General features: G+C 39.5%; 1 long non-coding RNA gene across 1 annotated transcript; it reads left to right on the top strand.

Annotated features, from left to right (window-relative positions):
• The first annotated feature begins 263 nt into the window (after nucleotides 1-263).
• On the top strand, nucleotides 264-21,428 carry LOC129533693 (uncharacterized). The gene is made up of 3 exons (XR_008680025.2): nucleotides 264-651; nucleotides 18,633-18,719; nucleotides 21,358-21,428. It is a non-coding gene; the product is annotated as an uncharacterized lncRNA (long non-coding RNA).
• Nucleotides 21,429-24,638: the final 3,210 nt, after the last annotated feature.

The raw sequence follows: 24,638 nt of genomic DNA, 5'->3' as shown, positions 1-24,638 counted from the left end.
TAAACACACCAATCAGTACCCTGTGTCTACCTCAAGGTTTGTAAGTGCACCAATCAGCACCCTGTGTCTAGCTAATCTGGTGGGGACTTGGAGAGCTTTTGAGTCTAGCTCAGGGGTTGTAAACGCACCAATCAGCACCCTGCCAAAACGGACCAATCAGCCTCTGTAAAACAGACCAATCAGCTTGCTGTAAAATGGACCAATCAGCAGGATGTGGGTGGGACCAGATAAGGGAATAAAAGCAGGGTGTCAGAGCCAGCAGTGGCAACCTGCTCAGTTTCCTTTTTCAGCGTGGAAGATTTGTTCTTTTGCTGTTTGGAATAAATCTTGGTGCTGCTGCTCACTGTTTTGGTCTGCATTCCCTTTATGAGCTGTGACGCTCACCGCGAAGATCTGCAGCTTCACTCCTGAGGCCAGTGCGACCACGAACCCACAGAGAGGAATGAACAACTCCAGACACGTGCCGCCTTAAGAGCTGTAACACTCACCATGAAAGTCTGCAGCTTCACTCATGAAGCTAGCGAGACCACGAACCCAGCAGAAGGAAGAACCTCTGAACACGTCTGAACATCAGAAGGAACAAACTTTGGACACACCATCTTTAAGAACTGTAACACTTATACCCCGAGGGTCCCCAGCTTCATTCTTGAAGTTAGTGAAATCAGGAACCCGCCAATTCCGGACACAATATTAGTAGTTCTTATTCAGGGTATTGAAATGGAAGGTTATTTTTATTTTCATCTACTACTTTCATTTTGACTTCTAAAAGTTTTACAATGAACAGTATCATTTAAAAGATACTATTTTAATCTTATTTTGAAATATTTCAAATTTATGACATATGTGATTAAAAGAATAAACATCTACTTTTTTTTTATTATTTATTTTGAGACAGAGTCTCATTCTGTCGCCCAGGCTGGAGTGCAGTGGGGTGATCTTGGCTCACTGCAACCTCTGCCTCCCAGGTTCAAGTGATTCTCCTGCCTCACCTTCCTGAGTAGCTGGGATTACAGGCACATGCCACTGTGCCCAGCTAATTTTTGTATTTTTAGTACAGATGGGGTTTCACCATGTTGCCTAGGCTGGTCTTGAACTCGTGACCTCAGGTGGTTCACCCACCTCAGCCTCCCAAAGTGCTGGGATTACAGAAGTGAGCCTTTGCACCTGGCCTAAGTCTCCTTCTTTAGAGTAACCATTGTCCTCATATTTATTCTTGCACTTCCTGATCAAATTTAGTATCTTTAGTTGATATGCAAGTAATATGGTTTAGATGTCCTCCCCAAATCTCATGTTAAAACATGATTCTCACTGTTGGAGGGGGGCCTTATGGGAGGCGTTGGGGTAATGGGGCTGGATCCCTCATTAATGCCTTGAAGCCCTCCCGAGAGTACTGAGTACATATGAGATCTAATGTTAAAAAGTCTGGGATTCCCCCCCATCTCTCTCTTGTTCTCTTTCCTGCCATATGGTATGCCAGTTCCCTGTCTGCCTACCACCATGATTAAAAGCTTCCTGAGGCCTTACCAGAAGCAGATGCTGGTGCAGTGCTTCTTGTACAGTCTGCAGAACCATGAACCAAATAAACCTCTTTTCTTTACAAATTGCGAAGTCTCAGGCATTTCTTTATAGCAATGCAAACTGGACCAACACAGAATATATATAAAGTTTACATATTTTAAAAATTTACAAAAATGTCATTTACTGTATATATCATTCTGTAGTTTGCATATTCGAGTTGAAGATATATATACCTCGAGCCTAGAATTTCCCTTTCACATAAATGTCCTAGAGATCTTTCCTCACGTGTGCATACTATAATAAAACGTACTTTAAAATAAAATGTATATTTGCATTATTTTGTGAGAACAAAAAACTGAAAACCATTAGAGAGTGGATAATAAATGTGAGAGCATTCATGCAAATGAATACTAGAAAAATTGCAAATAAATTATATCTGCATGCTATCACTATAAACAAATCTCATAACATTGAGTAAAATAATTGTAAAAATTTAAATAAAAATAACATTCACCCTTTACCCTTGTTTTTAAAATAATAGCAATATACTCTCTTTAATAATTGAACAGCTATCTGTGTGTCCTTTCTACTTCATGGTTTCCATCATCCTCTGTTAGTTCAACATTTAAACTTACTATATCATCTAGTATTTGAGTTTCGTATGACTCACCCACATTTTAATGATAATTTTCACTCAATTTTTTCCATCTTTAAGCACTTCTTGATTTTATCCTGAAGTAAGTAATATCAAAGATGACAATCTGCAAAATTCTAGAGTGCCAACTTCTTCCCTCTTTCATTCTTCTTGTCATTGTAGTCTTGCTAAAAATATTCTTTTGTCCTCATCATAACTTCAACTTCTTCATGTTTTCAACTTCTTACTATTTCTCCATTCTATGAGATTTTGGAGGTTCTCATTTGCCTCTGTTCCTTGCCTTGATCTTAGGCTTAGCTATTTAATTGATGCTCTCCTGAACACCGTAGATTCATGGATTCACTATTCTTTTTGCTTTTATAATTCTGGTGATTTTCAATTCTAAATAAGCCCCTCTATCCATTTCCTGTATTATTTGGCTACTGAGAACTTCTGGAAGAAGTTAAAAAATCAAGTACAGCATGAAAATCAGGTATAGTTAAAAACTCAACCAATTTCTAACACAGTTGGGTTTATAAGGCTTGGGTTGCTTGTAACTCTCCTATTTACTTGCTACAGACCTGCAGTAGTTTCTTACTACATACCTGCCGAGATTTCAAACTTTCTCTGGTCTCCTCAAATTATCAAAACTCTTTATTACCTTACTGGCTGAAAATAGCTTTGATATCCCGTTGTCTTCAACTTGACTGAGAATATTTAAATTTGCTAGAGTGCCCTTTATCTTTCTCTTCTGTATTTCAGTATAATTCTGTACCTCCAACTAGTGTTTCCTTTTCTCTCCTCTTGTAGAAGAAATATGACTCCCTCTTGTCAAAACTAACAGCTACTTATGTGCCTTAGTTTTGACATCCTACACATGACATCAATATTTTACACTTTTACCTTTTCTCTTATATTGTCTGCATCCCCCCCCGCCCCAACTTTTTTTTTTTTTTTTTTGAGACGGAGTTTCGCTCTGTCGCCCAGGCTGGAGTGCAGCGGCGCGATCTCGGCTCACTGAGAGCTCCGACTCCCGTGTTCATGCCATTCTCCTGCCTCAGCCTCCCTGGTAGCTGGGACTACAGGCGCCCGCCACCGTGCCCGGCTAATTTATTTCTATTTTTAGTAGAGACGGGGTTTCACCGTGTTAGCCATGATAGTCTCGATCTCCTGACCTCGTGATCCACCTGCCTTGGCCTCCCAAAGTGCTGGGATTACAGGCGTGAGTCACCGCACCCGGCCTGCTTCCCCGTTTTCAAAGCCCCTTCCGTCCTGCTTACAAATATACTCAGTTCTCACCTCTCCCAATAGCATTTTATATTTTCCTTGCTGCCCCCTTATGCTATCACCCAATCTTCCTTTTCATCTCCCTTTCACTCTTATTTGCCAAAATATTCATTTAAAATTTTAAAATTTAAAATTTGGTATTACATCACAGAAAATACCATGAAAGACTCCCACACTAAATTTGAATACATGGTGTTATCATATTTACCTTAAAAATCTTAACAGAAATTAATAACTCATTGTGCAAAAGCCCCATTGTCTAAACTCTTCCTTGTTTTCTCCCAAAAGTTATCACTCTCCTCAAGTACGTATTACAATTCCCATGCATTTTTTGCATTTTCATAAACACATATAAAGCCATATGGAATATAGATATTATTGTTGTGTCTTTAAAAAGTTCCAGGCTGGACGTGGCGGCTCACGTCTGTAATCCCAGCACTTTGGGAGGCCGAGGGGGGCGGATTGCCTGAGGTCGGGAGTTCAATACCAGCCTGGCCAGCATGGTGAAACCCTGTCTCTACTAAAAATACAAAAATTAGCCAAGTGTGGTGGCAGGCGCCTGTAATCCCAGCTACTCAGTAAGCTGAGGCAGGAGAATTGCTTGAATCAGGGAAGGAAGTTACAGTGAGCCGAGATCATATCATTGCACTCTAGCCTGTTTGACAGACTGAGACTCCAACTCAAAAAAAAAAAAAAAAAAATCCAGTGGGGTTGCATATTGTACTAATTCTACTCCAAATTCAGTTTTTGATATGAATTCATATTAATATATATAGTTCTGGCTTATTACTTTTAAATTTGTATAAAACTGCATTGTAGGAATAAACCACAGTTTGTCCATATTTGTCCTATTGAAGGATTTGAGTAGCTTCTTTTTCTACTATTATAAACAGTGCTGCTAACCTCTCTTGTCCATGTAGGAGAGTTAATTTGGGAAATGTATCTAGAAGTGAGGTCACTAGGCTGAAGAATATGGATAATTTTATTCAGAATTATAAAATGAACTTCAAAATATTCTTTCAAATTTATATTAAATTACATCACTACTTGCTTCTACAAACTCTTACCTACACTTTGTGTTATTAGACTTAATTTGTTTTGCCATTCAGATAAGAATAAGTGTTATCTCGATTTAGTTTTTCATTGTATTGATTATTACTAGATCGAGCAGCTTTTTCTGTGTTTCTTAGTCATTTGGTTGTTCTGTTCAATGAATTGTCTCTTTACATATTACTTATCCACGTTCTCTTTTTCTACCTTCTTATTGATTTTCCTTCATTCATTTGTTCATTCATTTAATCAACAAGTACTATTGAACACCCACTATTTCTAGACACTCTTTTATATGCTCAAAAAACATCAGTGAACAACAGCAATGAAATATTGCCCTTGTGGAGCTCACTATCTTGCAAATTAAGAATTTGAAAAATAAGTAAAATATATGGTGTTTTGCAAGATGATATGCAAAATAAAAAAATAAGGGCTGGGAGTGGTGGCTCACGCCTGTAATCCCAGCACTTTGGGAGGCCGAGGTGGGCAGATTACGAGGTCAGGAGATTGAGACCATCCTGGCCAACACGGGGAAACCCTGTCTCTCTACTAAAAATGCAGAAAAAAAGTTAGCCGGGCGTGGTGGCACGCGCCTGTAGTCCCAGCTCCTAGGGAGGCTGAGGCAGGAGAATGGCATGAACCCAGGAGGCGGAGCTTGCAGTGAGCCAAGATCACGCCACCGCACTCCAGCCTGGGCGACAGAGCGAGACTCCGTCCCAAATAATAATAATAATAATAATAATAATAATAATAATAATAATAATAATAAACAAAAATAAGAGCACAGTAAGGAGAATGGTACAAGTTGTGTCATAAAACATTGTGGTGTCCGGGCTTGGTGGCTCACGCCTGCAATCCCAGCACTTTGGGAGGCTGAGGCAGGCGGATCACGAGATCAGGAGATCGAGAACAGCCTGGCTGGCATGGTGAAAATCCGTCTCTACTAAAAATACAAAAATTAGCTGGGCGTGGTGGTGCACACCTGTAATCCCAGTTCCTCAGGAGGGAGGCCGAGGCAGAATTGCTTGAACCCTGGAAGTGGAGGTTGCAGTGAGCCGAGACGCACCATTGCACTCTAGCCTGGACAACAGAGCGAGACTCTGTCTCAAAAAAAAAAAAAAAAAAAAAAAAATTGTGGTCAGAGTAGTCTCATTAAGGGCAGATTTGATCAGACTTGAAATTGCCACGGGAATCAGCCAAGTAGTTTCTGGCAGTACAAAGCATTTCAGACAAAGGGAACAGCTAGAACCACGACCGTGAAGTGGGATCATGCCTTTCGTGTCTTAAGAACAGCAAGAAGGCTAGTGTGTGGCTGCACCAGAAAAAGCAAGGGAGAAAGAAGTTGGAGCGAAGATCAGAGAGTCACTTCAGGCTTCTGAGCTGTGATCTGACTTAAAATTTTAAAAGATCATTGAGGCTCCTGTGAAAGATACACATAGAATAGAAGCAGGGATGGATATTTAGTTGCTTCCATGTCTTGGTTATTATGAATAATGCTGCAATGAACAGGGAGTACAGAAAGATCTGTACCTTTTATAATTGACTCTGCCTTCAATTCCTTGGGGCATATACCCAGATGTGCTATTGCTAGGTGATTTGGTATTTCTATTTTTAGTTTTTTGAGGAACATCTATGCTGGTTCCTATAATGGCTTTATGAATTTACACTCCACTAACAGGGTATAAGTGTTCCCTTTTCTCCACATCTTCAATATTTATCTTTTTTTTGATAATAGCCATTCTAACAGGTATGAGGTGATAGCTCGTGTGGTTTTGATTTGCATTTCCCTGATAATTAGTGATTTTGAATAAAAATGAGTTACATATATCCAATGAAATATTATTCAACCAAAGGGAATTTTGCCATTTGTGACATTATGGATGAATCTAGAGGTCACTGTGCTAGGTGAAATGAGACACAGAAGGATAAATACTACATGATACAACATATGTGATAAATTTAAAATAATCAAATTCATAGAAGCATATAGTGAAATGGCGGTTTCTACAGGATGAGGAGAGAGAAAAATGTGATGTTCATCAAAGGGTACAAAGTTTTGGTTATAGATGATAAATAAATCCTACAGATCTATTGTACAACATAGTGAATATAGTTAACAGTACTGTATTGTATACTTGACATTTTTCTAAGAGAGTAGAACTCATGTTAAGCATGCTTATCACAAAAATTTGTAATCGTAACATATAATAGATTGGGAGGAAGCTTTTAACATGATGAATAGGTCTATGGCACAGATAGTGGTGGTGGATTCATGGGTGTATACTCATCTCCAGATTGACCAAGTTGTATACATTAATTATGCACAGCTTGTTATATACCAAAAAATCAATTCTACCTACACACACACACACACACACACAAATAGAAGCAGGGAAACTTGGTAGAAAGCTATTGTTATAATACTGGAAATATACATGATGAAGAGTGGTTAGATTCTGGCTGGGTATGGTAGCTCAAGACTGTAATTCCAGTATTTTGGGAGGCGGAGGTGGGCGGATCACCTGAGGCCAGGAGTTTGAGACCAGCCTGGCAAACATGGTGAAATCCCGTCTCTACTTAAAAAAAAAAAAAAAAAAAAAAAATTAGTCAGGCATGGTGGCACACACCTGTAATCCCAGCTACTCAGGAGGCTGAGGCACGAAGATTGCTTGAACCTGAGAGGTGGAGGTTGCAGTGAGCCGAGATTGTACCACTGCACTCCAGCCTGGGCGACAGAGCAAGACTGTTTCAAAAACAAATAAAAAAAGGAGAAGAAATAAATAGAATGGAGAAAAAAGAAAAAGTTAGCCTTTTGTTTACTTTAAAATGAGTATTTCTAACTTTTATTATTAAGGGGTTTGCTGTAAGTTTTTGCTAGAAACCTTCATCATATTAGCAATGTTTTCTTAGATTCCCTGGATTCTTTTTTTTTTAATCAAGAATGGACTTTAATTTTATCCAATTATTTTGTATCTTTTGGGATGACCATTTATTCCTTCCTCCTTTAACCTGTTAACGTATTTAATTACATTAGTAGTTTTTTCTAATGTTAAACCATCCATGAATTCTTGAGGGAAACCTTTTCCAGTTCCAAAGCATTTTTAACACATTGCTTTATGTGGCATGCTAATATTTTAAATAAGATTTTTGCATGTAAAACTTTAATGAGATTGGCTATAACTGTCTTATACTTTCCTTGGTTGGTTTGAGTATCAAGTTTATATTAGCTTTTAATAAAAGGTACAGAATATTCCATCTTTTCATCTCATCTTGAACAGTGTATAAAAGCCAAAGATATTATGTCATGAATGTTTTGGCTAAATTCACCTCTAAAATGATCAGGATCCATTGTGGTCCATACTATCACTCACAGACTGTATATTTTTGCAGTGTACATGCTGAACCACTGCACTAGCTTGTAACTGGTCACTTACCATCCTCTGTTGCCTTTGATCTTTGCAAACTTGACACTGTATCATGTTCCTCTCTGAGTTTCTCATGGCCTAGAAGGTCCTGAGTGGTCTGACTCTGCCTGCTTTTCTGATCTCATCCACCACCATTCTCTTCCTAACCCAATATGTTTCTTTTTTCTTTTCCTTTTTTTTTTCTTTTTTTTTTTTTTTTTTAGGAGATGGAGTCTCACCCTGTCACCCAGGCTGGAGTGCAATGGTGCAGTCTCAACTCACTGCAACCTCTGCATCTCAGGTTCAAGCAATTCTCCTGCCCCAGCCTCCCGAGTAGCTGGGATTACAGGCACGTGCCACCATGCCCAGCAGATTTTTTGTATCTTTAGTAGAGATGGGGTTTCACCATGTTGGCCAAGCTGGTCTCAAACTCCTGAAGTCGTGATCCGCCCGCCTCAGCCTCCCAAAGTGCTGGGATTACAGGTGTGAGACCCCACGCCCAGCCAGTATGTTTTAAGAGTTGTGATCCTCATTCTGTTCTTCCAGCTCACCAAACTCAGTCCAATATCAGGGCCTTGCACTTTGCTCTTCTTTCTGCTTGAAATGCTCTTTCCTTAGATCTGAGTTTGGCAGACTTAATTGTGTCATTTATGTCTCAGTTCAAACATCAACTTTCAGAAAGGCTGTACCTGATTTCTGTATGTAAAAGATCAACTCCTCCTCTAGCCCCTCTCTATTCATTCCCTTGTTGTGGTCTTAGTGTTTTACAAGCATTAGCAATATCTAAACTTATTTTTTCTAACATATCCATATCTGAACTTACAGCTTTTATCTTTTGTATTTGTTTGTTTTAGTTCACTGTTTTTCTCTCCTCTATTAAAATGTAAGCTCCATGAAGGTAAGGACTATTTCTCTTCTGTTTATTAAAATGTTTCTGGCTGGATGTGGTGGTGTGCGCCCGTAATCCCAGCTGCTCAGGGGGCTGAGGCAGGAGAATCTCTTGAACCCAGGAGGTAGAGGCTTCAGTGAGCCGAGATCACCCCACTGCACTCCAGCCTGGGTGACAGAGCAAGACTCCGTCTCAAAAATAATAACAATAATTTAAAAAAATCTCCCAGTCCTAGAACAGTGTGAGCACCTAGTACACGAGCTCTCAAAAATATTTATTGAATGATGAAATTAGTGAATGGATGATAAGGCCAATCTCATCTTTCTCAAATATTAACTGCCATAGAATCCTAATTTTTGATATCCTCATCAATCATTCATTCGACATAAGTGTGTCAGACTCTGTCCAGGACACTAGATAAACAGTAGTGAACAAAACAGACTCTTTGCACTTTTTGAGATTATACAATAGTGTTGACCAACAGTATATATATAAGCACATAAATATTATGTCTTGTCATGTTCTGGTAAACCAGCTCTCTAAATAACAGTCGTGACTGGTAGTATTGCCAGTCGCCATGGTGTAAATATTTGCAACATGGCCAATTTCAAGTTTTAATGTTTTAAAAAATCACCTGGCAAATTTTTGAGAAATTTAGTAATTGAATTCTATGAGCAGGTATGGCTATGTCATATAGTATTCAGTGCTATAGAGAAATATAAAGCAGGGGTGGATAAAGTGTGAAGAAACTTTTGAGGAAACCATGTTAGTTTACAAATGACATGTGAGCAGAGACCTGAAGGAACTGAGACATCAATTTTGTGAGTATCTTGAAGAAAAGAATTTTAGACAGAGGGAAGGCTGGGTGCGGTGGCTCACGCCTGTAATCCCAGCACTTTGGGAGGCTAAGGCGGGTGGATCACGAGGTCAGGAGTTCGAGACCAGCCTGACCAACATGGTGAAATCCCGTCTCTACTAAAAATACAAAAGTTAGCCTAGTGTGGTGGCAGGCACCTGTAATCCCAGCTACTCAGGAGGCTGAGGCAGGAGAATCGCTTGAACCCAGGAGGCGGAGGTTGCAGTGAGCCGCAATTACACCATTGCACTCCAGCCTGGCGACAGAGTGAGACCCCGTCTCAAAAAAAAGAAAAAAAAAAGAAAAGAAAAAAAACAGACAAAAGGAAACAAAAATGCAAAGGCCTGAGGTAGGAGCATGCCTAGAACAAGAAGAATGGTGTCGTTATGGCAGAGTGAGTAAGTGGGGAGGAGAGGTGAGGTTAAATGAGATCGGAGGGCCTAGTAACCCCTTTCAAGAACTGTCACTTTTACTCTGAATGAGATGGAGCACCTATGCATTGGGGCAGAGGAATAACAAGCTTGATAATTATAGTCAGCCTAACACAATAACTGTTGTCATGTTCTGACTCCGAAATTAATAAACGTAATGTATAGTATAGAAATCCTACTGAAGTCATTACGAACGCAAGTGCAAAATCTTTTTATAAGCCTACAGTGGGATTTTTCCTTTATAAATGTCAGTTACAGATGTATGAGCAGCAAATGTCTTTGTGGATAACTTAAAGTCCTTGTTTGAAATTCCACCAATCACTCGCATACCTGGCAAACACAAATGTTTGTCTGGCAGTTGCTGGTCTGTACTTATGGTAAACATCATTCCAGGATGTTGTACTATAAATTTCCTTTGGGGATGATTTTATGAGACCCATTTTGGTTTTTAAGGGGACATCCCTGCACAGGTTTAATAATAGCATAAGAGATATTCACAGATTTTTATAAAAAACTGATTTTTAATGTTAAGACTAGTTTTAATATAAGTGATTTTTGTGCTAATAGCTTTTCAAAGTGCCACTTAACTGCATATTATAGCTAAAGAAGAATGTGGGTAACATCGCAAGAAATAATTCTACATTCCGTCTCCATAAAACTCTGGTCTTGGTTTGTGAATTGCACTAATGAGGTCTATATATGAGATAGTTAATACCCACTTGGCCTTCTTACAAATGCATGCCCTGACAAGAAGAGGGCTCTATAAGAGAATGTGAATGATTCTACAGAAACCCGTAAGAAGCATCAGACAAAAAGAAAAAGATATAAAACAGGTGCCTCTTATTAAGCACTTAGTATTTGCCCAGCACAATGCTAAGCACTTTGTTTACATTAGCTCCATAATTTCCTTCGAGCTAAGTACTGTTTATAGGTCAGGTTCAAAGAATTTAAGTGTCATACAAAGTCACATGAGCGGTAAGTGGCAATGGTAGGACTTGACTCTGCAGCCTGTGCTCCTTCATGCCTGCCATGTGTTGCTGCCTACAGGTAGAGTCAGATGTAACTTTACCATATATAAGAGTAGCATACGGCTGGGCGCGGTGGCTCACGCCTGTAATCCCAGCACTTTGGGAGGCCAAGATGGGCAGATCACTTGAGGTCAGGAGTTTGAGACCAGCCTGGCCAACATAGTGAAACCCTGTCTCTACTAAAAATACAAAAGTTAGCCAGGCGTGGTGGTGGACACCTGTAATCCCAGCTACTCGGGAGGCTGAGAAAGGAGAATCACTTGTACCTGGGAGGCGGAGGTTGCAGAGATTGCAGTGAGCCAAAACCGCACCACTGCACTCCAGCCTGGGTGGCAGAGGGAGACTCGATCTCAAAAAAAAAAAAAAAAAAAAAAAAAAAAAAAAAAAGTAGCACACATTACCCTAAAGATGTTTCCAATTTCAAATCTTACAAATTATCGCACAAGTCCCTGGGGATTATGACAGCTATACGCACACAGAAAAATTTTACTTTTCTACCCATCATGAACCACTTAAAGTTCCTAAGTCAGCATTTCCCAAAAGATATTCAATGGACCACTAATCAATAACATGTACTTTTTATGGTGTACTGTGGCCAAATTAGTATGGGATATATTGGGTAAACAAAGTTATATAGATCGTTGTTATTTATTTATTTGGTTTTTAGGACCTCTTAGATTCTTTAATAATGTTCTTTGAAAATTGCTAAGAGATCAGATAATTCACTTTATTTCCTAAACATATTTTATTGAAGAACATTTTCTTTCAATACAGTAACACGGGGAATGCTTTGCAAGAGCACTTTTTGGAGAGCTTCCTCTCACTTATCCTGAAGTTCAGGTTTATAACACAAATAGAAGCATCATCTCTTCAGGAGAGTGCCCATCCAAGAGTTCAGTATGATTTCAGAAGAGGATGAATCAGAGCCACACGCTTATTTATTTCTGTTTTAAAGACTCTGGCACTAGTTCAACTTCTGACAGAGATGTGTAGATCTCACTAAAATCAAAGAATGAAATTGTATTCCTTGAAGATAACTCTTATCACGTTCTTAGACACCACGGGGTTTTTCTTTATTTATTTTTTGGAATGGGTAAGACAGTGAACATCACCCCCAAACAAGCTTGCTTAGTTATAAACACTGACTAGAGGCAAGAGCTGGATCCTTCCATGTCCATGTGGCGTTTTTCTCACTCACAGAAAGTGTCTACCTATCTGTGTGTATGCATGTGTGTGCACACATGTGTGTGTGTTCCTTGCAAACACCTTTGGGGAAATTTTTGGTCTTATCGAAATAACATTACTGTCAGAATTTAGTCATCTAATCAGGCTGAATTCCTCAGTAGATGTAGAAAATCGCTCCCCACAACCAGAAAAATTAAGGGAGGAGATCCTCTAACTGACAGAAATCCTCTCTAACTGCCTCATTGGACATGTTCCTTTTGCCTTTGAATAAACTATGCTCTGAACTGTAGATCAGAATATCAAATTCATCACGTACTAAATGAGGAAGGCATCATCATATAGAATAGCATGGGCTTCTATGTCCATGAGGGCTGAATCCAATCATAGCTCTATCCACTAACTCCCAGGCTGTGTGGCTTATTTACTTATTTATTCATTCACTTACTCATTCCAATCATGCATTTATTAAGCAAATTCTTATGGATTGCCTTTTATATTTCGAAACCTGTTTTCATCACAAGTTCACAGTGCAAGGCAGATAAGCCTTTGAGCCTCACTTTCTTCATCTATAAATTGGGAATTTATGGGACTGGTAATGAGAATTAAATGAAATTATGTATCTAAAGTATCTAGTGTAGTGCCTGGTGCACAAGAGGGGCTTAATAAATCCTAGTGATTGTTAAACCAAGGGTGATAATAATACCTCCTGATTTCTAACCAGCTGAACTGAACAGTTCACACAAGTATATTCCTTTGCATGGGAGGGGAAAAAAGCAGCTGCTTATATTGCGGTTTTTTTTTTTTTTTCTGTTAAATAGCTGTAACTTCCAAAGTATGTACTCCTTGCAGTCTAGATAATAAAGGCTGTTTTATAGGAAAGATACTATCTTAGGGGAATATCATTTTAAGTGACATTACCTATGAATGCTTTAATTCATATTGGTTTATCAGATTAGTTTACAAATTGCCTGATAGGTCCCTAAGAGAGTGGGAAGCTGGAAGGCACATTACATGAGAAAAGACCAAAAAAGATCTTTGGACAAGGGGCTGATGGCAGAGCTACAATATTAGGAGACTCTCAGAAGCAAGGGAATGGAAGTTCTAAGACAGAAAGGAGAAAGAGGATAGGTATTTACTAAAATTTTGCAAAGTTCTCTTCAGATGAAAACTGCAGTTTTTATCATTGCCTATGAGAACTTACATGAGCCAAAAACCCATGTATCGCTCTTTTGCCTCATCTTATACTACTCTTTCTTTGTTAATTACACTTTGGTCTCACAGAGCTTCTTTCTGGCCATCAAACTCCCAGCATTTCCCTGGTCTCAGTTCCACGGAACTGAGGTTTTTTAATTTGCCAAGGTTCTTCTATTTGTAATTCTATGTGTAATTGTTCCTTCCACATTTTCCACCATTTTGTAATGGTAATGGTTGGCTCTAAGGTCTCAGCTCATTGAAGAGGTCTTTTCTGACCACCACACTTAAGAAAGCCTCAGATAGGCCAGGCACAGTGGCTCACACCTGTAATCCCAGCCCTCTGGGAGGCTGAGGTTGGCGGATCACAAGATCAGGAGTTCGAGACCATCCTGACCAACATGGTGAAATCCTGTCTCTACTAAAGATTAGCTGGGTGTGGCGGCACGTGCCTGTAATCCCAGCTACTCAGGAGGCTGAGGCAGGAGAATCTCTCGAACCTGGGAGGTGGAGGTTGCAGTGAGCTGAGATTGCCACTGCACTCGAGCTTGGGCAACAAAGCAAGACTCTGGGTCAAAGAAGAAGAAAAAAAAAAAGAAAGCCTCAGATAACCTCCAATGTATCATTCTATTATTGTTATTACATTTACCATAATCTACAAACTTCTTTTTAAGCTTAATTAGGCTTTGTTTTTTTCGTTTTTCTTTTCTTTTCTCTTTTTTTAGATGCAGTCTCGCTCTGTCGCCCAGGCTGGAGTGCAATGGCGTGATCTGGGCTCACTGCAACCTCCACCTCCCGGGTTCAAGTGATTCTCCTGCTTCAACCTCCCAGGTAGCTGGAATTACAGGCATGTGCCACCACGTCCGGCTAATTTTTGTATTTTTAGTAGAGACAGGGTGTCACCATATTGGTCAGGCTGGTCTTGAACTCCTGACCTCATGATCCACCCACCTCGGCCTCCCAAAGTGCTGGGATTACAGGCGTGAGCCACCATGTCCAGCCTGAATTAGGTTTTTAATTATCTGATTCCACTCTGGTTTTCAGAATATAAGGTCTAGATACACAAGGTGTTTGTCTTTTTTGTTGCTGTATCTCTAGGACTGGGAATTATGACTGCCATCTAGTAGAGTCTCAATAAAAAATTGTTGAATGAATAAATGATTTAATACCAGCATAAATAAAATCCTTCAAAGGTATGTTGAGAAATGGCAAGGAATAACTTCACCAAATTGACAATTTTGCCTAGGGCCAAAGCTGAATGTAACATTAATAATGTTCATTGATATTTTCTGGACTAATTTTGACATCTGTAATGAAAGAATTATTCCTTCATGCATGCAATTCAGGGAAATCAGTTATTATTCTAATCAATGTCTTGCTACTTTGAGCAATGGTTATTTTAAATCACCATAAAGGTGTGTTTGACCACGTGTCTTGAGAAGAATTTTCCATCTTTACATTTCTATTTAGTATAGGGGAGAGGTGACTTTTGAATATGTGTATGGAGGATTAATAATTATGTAGGTATTTGTTACATAATAACATCATCAGAAAGAACAATAACAGCTTTTATTTTAATGGATGCTAGGCAAAATATCATTACCTTTATTCTCCCCTCAAAATAAACAACCAAATAATTACTTATCTTGTTTCGTCTTCTTAGTGACAAGTTTCATTAGTTTAAGACATTTTTAAAATCTCACAATTTCCATATTTGCTATCATATTACTTCTAAGGATGTCAAACTCTTGCTCACCCACAAATAAGAGACTCAATGCGTGTATGTCAAACACAAGATTTCTTCCAGAGCTCAAAAACATCTTGTGCTACAAACAGAATGGCAATTACTGATGCAAAAAACGTATAGCTCCCTCAAGGCTTTCAGAAATCTTGATTATTTAATCAGTGTTCCTGATTTGTAAGGCTAGGTAGTTGATGGCTCCCAAAATGTGTCACATTGGACATTAGCCAGATGGAATGCCAGTTTTCATTTGAGATTAAAGAGGTAAAATCCAACAAGAAAGGTTTTCCACCACCTCGGACTATAGCTCAACTTATATCAGATGACAAATAAAACTTGGCAGTCTGCTTTGCCCATGATTTTAAAACAGATACTTCATTGAACTGTCAGTTACCAAATGAGCTGATTAACTCTGATGTTGATTAAAGTTTTATTCTATGTTTTTGTTACTGACAAGTCTCTCTTTTCTTTTTGGGGGGAATCTAGTTCTTTCCATTTAATTCTCACCGCTTGTTTAAGGTTTCATTATGCCATTTAGGTTTTGATATATACGCTTACCGGTGCTATTTTCAAGGCTTTTCTTTTATATACTTGCACAATTAATGTACAATATGCATTACATATCAGGAACCTAAACCACGTGCATTTCTTTCATAGTTATACATAGGAATATCATAGTGATGTTTTACTTAACTGCTTGCAGATATGCCTCTTTCTCTTTTTTAGTTGTTTCATTTTATCTGTACAGAGTTTTGGTTTTTAGAACGTTGGGACCCTAATTTATACCAACAGCATACTTAAGATTGACAGCTCTACTAAAAAATAGGTGATAGCTACAAGGAAAGGGACAGGACAGCAGCAAGTAGTCAGACAAAAAGTGTTTATTAATATCAACACTAAGAAACTAAAGGGGCCGGGAACGGTGGCTCACACCTGTAATCCCAGCACTTTGGGAGGCCGAGGTGGGAGGATCACTTGAGGTCATGAGTTCAAGACCAGCCTGGCCAACATGGCGAAACCCTGTCTCTACTAAAAATACAAAAAAATTAGCCTGGCATGGTGGCACATGCCTATAATCCCAGCTACTTGGGAGGCTGAGGCATGAGAATTGCTTGAACCCGGGAAGTGGAGGTTGCAGTGAGCTGAGATGGTGCCACTGCACTACAGCCTGGGTGACAGTAAGACTCTGTCTCAAAAAAAAAAAAAAAAAAAAAGAAAGAAAGTAAGTAAAGGAAGGCCTGGGAGTCTAGAGTCCAAGAGTTCAGGAAGAAGTAGTCAGTTCAGATGTCCAGGCTGGAGAGAAGCCAACATTCCAGGCCTGGAGGTGCATTAAATAAAGGACACCACTGACCAGGTCACTAGGCTGCACCTGACCAACAGACAGAATTAAATTTGTTGGGAGTATCATTTCATATGACACTTTCCCTTTCTTCGGCTTCAATCCTATGAAACTTCTTTCAATTTTCTTACCAGACCTTACCCTCTCTCATTTTGGGGCTTGGATAATAAGTTCCCTCTCTCTATGCCACTCTTTCCTGTTTCTCTCCCCTTCCCCCAATATTTCCCTGGCTATAAGTTGCTTCCCTCCCAATTTTCAGTTGCATATCACCTCTAGCAGGAAGACTTTGCTGACTACATATGTGCATGTATGTGGAGCCCTAGGATTCTGTTATCCTGTATAATAGGTGCTATGTACCTTGAAGGTAAGGATTGTATTGATCCTCATCCATTCCTGTATCTCTAGCATCCAGCATAGCACCATCCAATTGCTTAATAAATATTTGTTGAAGTAAAAAAGCATTGCCTATGGGTGTGGGTGGCTATGGGCACTTGAGTATAAGCAGGAAATTGATTGCAGCCTGTTGAAGAGCGAGCATTAAGATGGTAGAAAAACTGATATCCGGAGGGGCAGGGCTAAAGGAACTGAGGTGCTTGACAGTGATATAGAATGAGGGTCTAACTCCAAAGTACTCCATTCAGCAGTCCCCAGAATGTTGGTTTAGTTATTAAGAAAGCAGCTAATACTAATAATGCTTTCCAATCTCACTGCACTTCATACTCAAAGGATTTATTGAGCTTTATAAACAGTGATTAATCATCCTTACCCCAGTGAGGGGGGTAAGAGTTATTATGCTCATATTATGGAGAGGAAAACCAAGGCAGAGAGAGAGAGAGAGATTAAGTGGTTAACCCCAGGTCAGGCAGTGAGTCATGGAGAGCTGGCACTTAGACATGCAGTTTTAAACTTGCAGCTCTGGGCTTAGTCTATTGAGCACAGAACTGGAAGCTGGATGGCTTCCCTGACCCCTTAGAAGGGATGAGCAGCTCCCTTTTCCATGCTTTCTCATCTCCATTGGCCCCACCATTGCCTTTATCTTACTATCTGCCAGGTATTGTGCCTAGCATTTTTCATATATTTTCATGGAATCCTGAAGAGAAAAGGAACTATCATTTTCTTTTTCTTTTCTTTCTTTCTTTCTTTCTTTCTTTTTTTTTTTTTTTTGATGGAATCTTGCTTTGTCACCCAGGCTGAAGTGCAGTGGCGCGATCTCAGCTCACTGCAACCTCCCTCTTGGGTTCAAGCGATTCTCCTGCCTCAGCCTCCCGAGTAGCTGGGACTACAGGCATGCACCACCACGCCCGGCATATTTTTGTATTTTTATTAGAGATGGGGTTTTGCCATGCTGGCCAGGCTGGTCTCAAACTCCTGGCCTCAAGTGATCTGCCCACGTTGGCCTCCCAAAGTGCTGGGATTACAGGCGTGAGCCACTGTGCCTGGCCTATTTCTACCATTTTCAAGATGAGAAAACCAAATCTCAAAAATATTAATTAACTGTTTAGTAGAAGACTTGGGATTCAGGCCTGTAATTCTCAGAGGTGAAAGCCCATGCTGTTTTACATCCTGTCACTTAAACATTTGTGTACATGATCGTGCATGATGGCTAGGTAGTATAATTCACAGAGGATAGCAGAGTACTAGGATATAATTGATTTTCGTCAAATATTTGTGAAAAAAATAAAAGAAAGATCTAAAATCCCTCTGAAGATACTAGGTAGCTGATGCTGGAGCCTAACGTGTGAATGGCTCAAGGCCATAGAAGACAAGCTGACATGGAGTTCATGGCTATAATTGCGAGATGCGGACACCATGCGGGGATTCTCTGGGTCTTCTCCCATGAAGGGAGGCAGAGGTTTACTAGAGAGCCGCCTTAACCATCCTTCACATTCCTTTAATCTCAGCAAGATGCAAGAATCTAGCTTTATCCTTTCTCATTTACATGTATCTGAAAAGCAGATGAAGAGGTTAACAAACAGAAATTCAATACAATTCTCCTTCAATTAGGGAAAATCTAATAACTATCTAAATATTCAATGAATGAATATTAATTCAAATTATCAACACTTTACAACTTTGCAGCCATTCAACATAGTGCATCAGAAGTGATCTTTCAACACATCCAGTACATGAATAAATGAAAAACGCAAGTTACAAAACATTACAGAGGTAAGTCTTATTTTGTAAAATGAAATATATATATCAACACAAGAAACTCTGGAAGAATATCTGTTACCAGATAGCAACGATGGTTATCTCTAGGAAGTAGGATTATGGGTGTCTTTATTTTATTGCTCTATATTTTCTGACTCTTTCGAAAAAATCATGTATTGTTCTTATGATGAGAACCAAACTTAGTTTTAATTTTGAAAAAAAAAATAAACAGATGCCTCTTGAGAAAGAATGGATTTTGATCCACTGGAATCATAAACCAAGCACTAGCTGCCACCTGAAAATCTCAGCATTAAAATAAGCCACAGACTCCTGAACATACTCAAGCTTGCGTCTCCCTCTCCCTTCCTGACATAAGAAATCGAATGATTCATTCTGTTCCTCTCCACCTTACCCTGACATAGCAAAGATGGAATGTGCACTATTTCCAAATCAAAATAGGCACGGTGCAGCAAGAAGCACTTCCAAATGATGAAATTAGATTAGAAGTTAAGACAAAATATGTTTAACTGGCTTTTAAAGAAATTTGGTGGAACACATTACTATAAACAGTACATTTGGGCAGCCAAACAAACTTTGCCCAGAGAAAATCAATTTTACTCCTCAAACAATGAGAAAAATTACTTTTGATTCGACATTAAATATTGTTGTAAGTATTTTTAAGAAGCATTTCTATAATTCTGTGTAGAAATAGGAGTCAAAGGATGCCTTTGTTACCATGGTAACAGTCTCTCTTGGCAGAGCCAAGGATGAAGTAGCATACATTCGCCCTGCATATATTTGGCCAATCAATAAAGAAAGGACTTAATCTGCATGCATCACATTAGGAAAGTGGTCAAGGTGTTGATGATTAGGAAAAGGGTGCAGAGGGGGTGTTTGAGAATTCTGGGTTCAATCATCCAGCCTAATTTTCAACTGAGTGTTGTTAACACTTTCTTCATTATGAAGATAAACTATTGCTGAAATGCCTGTAGATCCTTGAAAAATGGAAATCATCATTACAAAATTTTAACATGTCAGTGTGTATAAAGGTGATAAACTAGGATAGGAATATGAAGACAATGTGTGATACCACGAAAAAAAGGCACACAACTTGGAGCCCCAGAAATAATGATAATAATAACAGCTAATATTTCCTGAGCATTCACTATGCAGCAAACATAAGCTAAGTGCTTTATGTGAATTATTTCACTGAATCTTTCAAACAACCTCAAAAATTACTACTATGAGTTTTGATTACCATTTTGCATATGATGTGAGAACTATTATTACTCTAGTTTGCTGATAAGAAACTCACACTTAGATTCCAGTAAGTAGCCCAAGGTCTTCTGTCTTGGGAGTGTTGGAGGCAATGGTCAAACCCAAGTTGGTGGGCAGACCCAGTGTTGCAGTCAAACCCAAGCCTTGAGCTAAAGGGGAATGTTCTATTCACCACCTCATACTGCCAGCTTTGCCAGTAATCAACAAGGCGACTTGGTGAAAGCTATTTTACCCCTTTCAGCCCCAGACTCTTCATGAGCACCTAAAAGCTTATAGGAGGTTATGAGATAATGTATGTATACTCTTTTCTTCCTCTTGAAAGCTGTCAATTCCTCAGAACTTATTTTAGTTATTGTATTGACAGCTTTTAACTTATTTGGCATGAGAGAGAGCTAAGAATTATTAGCATGCTAAAATACCATTTTACTTTTGAATGCAACTTCCTTCCCCTTGAACATTTGAATAAAATTACCAACAAATAACATGCACACACGTGCACTTGTACACACACACCACCCCCCACCCATAAGTTTTTTCTCTTATTTTCTTACCCTTGTCACATGAAATGGCCACAAGACATAGGGGTTCGGGAATGTCAGCAGACGGAAATGCGATAAAGAAAACAGTCATCAGAAAACTAGCTCTGTGACTTTGGGGACATCTGTGAACATTACTTTTCTGGGCCTCAATTTCCTCTGCTGTAGCAGGAAAGGGTTGAAGGTTACTTCTTCCGAAGAACATTCCAGGGGTAACTATCCATGATATGACTGTGTCTGTGAACTGAGTGGCCTTGCTCATATGAGCCCTCTCTATGCCTTGTATTTATTTATTTATTTTGGATTTTTATAACCGGCTAAAGAAAATGAGTCCTTTTCAAACTCCCTGCACATGGCCTCCCTTCCAAGTGGCTTACTGCACCTCCCAGAATCATCTTCATAACTGAGGCTTCTACGACATAGCCCTATGTAGAAAACTTGATAAAATTCTTTTTCCAATTTTTTCAATGAAATGTTTTTCCCTCAATCATGTCATTATACAAATTATTACTCTGGGATAGAGACCATAAAACTGGGAATGGGACAGCAAATGAGTGCCCCAAATAAGTGCAAATAAGTGATCCAAATATCCTCCAATATTCTGAAACATCAACCGAGGTATCAATAAAAAGCAAAAACAGAGGCATTTTAGTTGATCAGTTATTGAGCAAAAGAATTATGGAAATGTTTCACTTGTCCAGTCTTTATCATCAAATAAAATGTTTCTGTCACCTTTTGCTGGGTTCATTTTAAATGATTTCATAAGGCATTTTAATTAGCAACATCTACTCAGAAAAGCAGTATTGAGCATTTGTATTTTACTTGGTGCATTTCCCCAGGTAAAATCATAAATATAGTCCCTGAATTTCATGGCCACCTGAGCTTCACATGAAGCTCATATTAAAGCCATCTATAGAGCATGTTTTCCTGAAAACTTGACAAGTGAGTACACACAACCTCTCTTTCTTTGGTCATGTGGAGACAGGAGTTTTGTACCATAAAAGGCACAGCCCAAAGTGTCAATTGTTTAGCTCCCTAAGAGGCAGGCCCATGGTCGTCTTAAATGCCAGCAGCAGGTTGAAGTCACCTGGAATGGTGTTTCAGAGAAATACTCTTTAGTATAGGGGAGGCTTGTAGTCTGAGAAACCATTCCATGTTGGAATTGGGAATAAAGACAGTCCTCTCACCATCCTTCTAAAGTGGAATTTGCCAACTGCTGGCCCACAGGTTATCCCCAGAAGGGATTATATAGGCTGCAGTGGTAGCTGAATAGTGTTTTACATTTGAATTAATTGCCAATGTTTAAAAATCATTAGATTTCACTGCTTCTCTCAAAAAATCTGGCAACTCTCGAGCTGCGTTCCCACATGGCGACCATCTGCTGGGGCTGAGTCGGGGCTGCTCACACTCACAGGGGCGTGTAGTATCAAGTGCCCCCTCTCCCTACCACTCCCCGGTGTTTGCTCTTCAGTATGGCTCACCGTCACTATTTGACAGTGTTCTTTACAGCTGGGACGCTTCAACCAGGTTTACTTCACCCAGACTGATAAATACATAATAGTAAGCGTGGCTTGGACACCAACCAATAGGAATTATTACAGGCCCTGCTTTTACAACCTAGAAGAGATCCTGGGCTCCCTGCTACATTATCGACCCCTTGGTTGTAGTACTGTTCCCAGAGAGACTAGGAGATCACCCAGGGCACCTGGGGCAATTTGGGGGTGCCTGGGGAGTTTGAGGCGGCAGATATCTTCCAACTGATGTGGGAGTGACTGTAGTTAGTGCTGAATACCAGCCTTGCCTTAGGCATTTAAATTTGTGATCCTAGCTCTAAAGTTAAGTTCTCTGTCCTCTGTAGATATAAACGGACCAAGCTGGAGGGTACCACTCCCAAGGTGAAAACTGTTCCAAACCTTCTGCATTCCGTATTCCCTGTTATTACAACTTCACCCAGGTTGTTTTTTTTTTTAACGCAGTTTCTCAGAGAAAATGTTAAATGACACATGAATGACTTCAAATAGCATCAGTCTTAGGAGCAGGGAAAAACATGCTTATTGATAGAGAATCTGGAGCAACACAGTCTTTATATTTCTGTCTTCCATGTGAATTTCATGCAGCATTTAATTCATGAATTGCCACACTTGATTATGTTTTAATTTAAACATTATAACCGCAACCTTCGGAATCTCCTAAGAAGCTTCATACATAGTCCATATCGACATTTCTCAATATCTGCTTTACTGATATTTTAGACCAGATACGTTTGTTTGTTTGTTTGTTTGGAGATGAAGTCTTACTCTGTTGCCAGGCTGGAGTGCAATGGCTTGATCTCAGCTCACTGCAACCACTGCCTCCCGGGTTCAAGCGGTTCCCCTGCCTCAGCCTCCCAAGTAGCTGGGATTACAGGCACGCACCGCCATGCCCCACTAATTTTTTGTATTTTAGTAGAGATGGGGTTTCACTGTGTTAGCCAGGATGGTCTCGATCTCCTGACCTTGTGATCCACCCGCCTCAGCCTCCCAAAGTGCTGGGATTACAGGTGTGACAGACCAGATACTTTTTTATCGGAGGTGAGCCGGGGCCATCCTGTGCATTGTAACATATTTGCAGCATCCCTGGTCTCGACCTTGTTGATGCCAACAAGAATCTTCAGTTGTGACAACCAAAAATTGCCAAATGTCTCCTGAAAAGCAAATGGTTCTCAAGGAAGAGCCACTGAATTATGTATCCCACAACTCAAAAGATTCATGTGGCCAATGATGGTCCTGTTTACAGTACAAGTGTAATATCATAATGTATCAATAGGAACATAATGATGACTTATTTTTATATTACTACTATTAATAATAGCAATTTGACAATTTGTGACCTTGTCTAAACTGACCTTCTAATTCTCTTTTTTCTTTTGGGAAGATTTGAAAAAGGATAGTTTTAGATAGTCATTTGGTTTCTCCAAACTTTTTGTTTTTGTTTTTTGGGGGTGTAAGAGAAAGTACATACAGCTTTGCTTTATGTTCCCCATCTCATTAAAGTCGTAACTAACTTTTATATTTTGGGGAACATTTGGTATGATTGCAAGGTCTTTCCTCAAGAATACTTACTGTGACTGATTTTGAAAACACACACGTGCTTAATTAACTACTTTGTCTCCAAATACTAGACTAGAAAGAAGAATCAGAGAAGTTATGTTTTTTTCCACAGCCAAAGGTTGCTTATAGCTTTAATCCTCACCATTTTCTATGAGTTCTTCAGAGCTAAGGATTCTTGTGCCCAATTTGCAGAGGCAGTTTGTGAAATAGTTTTTCTTACTCTCTGTTCGGGGTGTTTTCCACAACATTACAATAAACTACTACTCAAATAATTGACAGGGAACATTGCTAAACTCTGAAAGTGCTTTTGAAACCAGCAAAAATGATTACATTAAGTCCAGTGTTGTTTTAATATTTAATAAAACCAGCATTCTCCTAGTTAAGAGCTTTTATAGCTGTACTTGTCTCCCTTCTCCCATCACCTGCCTGTAATAAGCCCTGTAGAATCAGCCCCAGGAATAGCTTTGAAATCCTTTCCTCCTCCTCACCTACCCTTTAACATTTGCGTGGGCACTCATTTTGTCTCCCCTCATTTATTGCAGTGGCCTCCAATTAGAGTCTGGGTTTCTCAAATCGTTCACCATTTTCATGCCACAATTATGGTGTGTGAACCGAAATCTGACTTTATGACTTTACCTAAAAACTTCCAATCATTTTCCATTGCTAACAAAAGTCAAATTCTATATGATATATACATATGTGTCATCCCCAATAAAGTTCCCAAGCATCTTTCCACCCACAGGTCCTGCCAGTTCCCACTATGCACCAATTCTTAAGCTCACAGGCTACTGACAAAAGAGCCCACTCCATTCTTTCCCATTTTTGTGTCCCCTTGGTTTGTGACACCCTCCGCTATGCTACCTAGAAATGGTCTACTACTTCTGGCTGAGTGCAGTGGCTCTTGCCTGTAATCCCAGCACTTTGGGAGGCAGAGGCGGGCAGATACCTGAGACCAGGAGTTTGAGACCAGCCTGGGCAACATGGTGAAACCCTGTCTCTACTAAAAATTAGTCGGGTATGGTGGTGGGACA

This window comes from Gorilla gorilla, chromosome 4, assembly GCF_029281585.2.
Source record: "Gorilla gorilla gorilla isolate KB3781 chromosome 4, NHGRI_mGorGor1-v2.1_pri, whole genome shotgun sequence".
NCBI lineage: Eukaryota > Metazoa > Chordata > Mammalia > Primates > Hominidae > Gorilla > Gorilla gorilla.
This window is presented reverse-complemented; position numbering and strand designations above follow the sequence as displayed.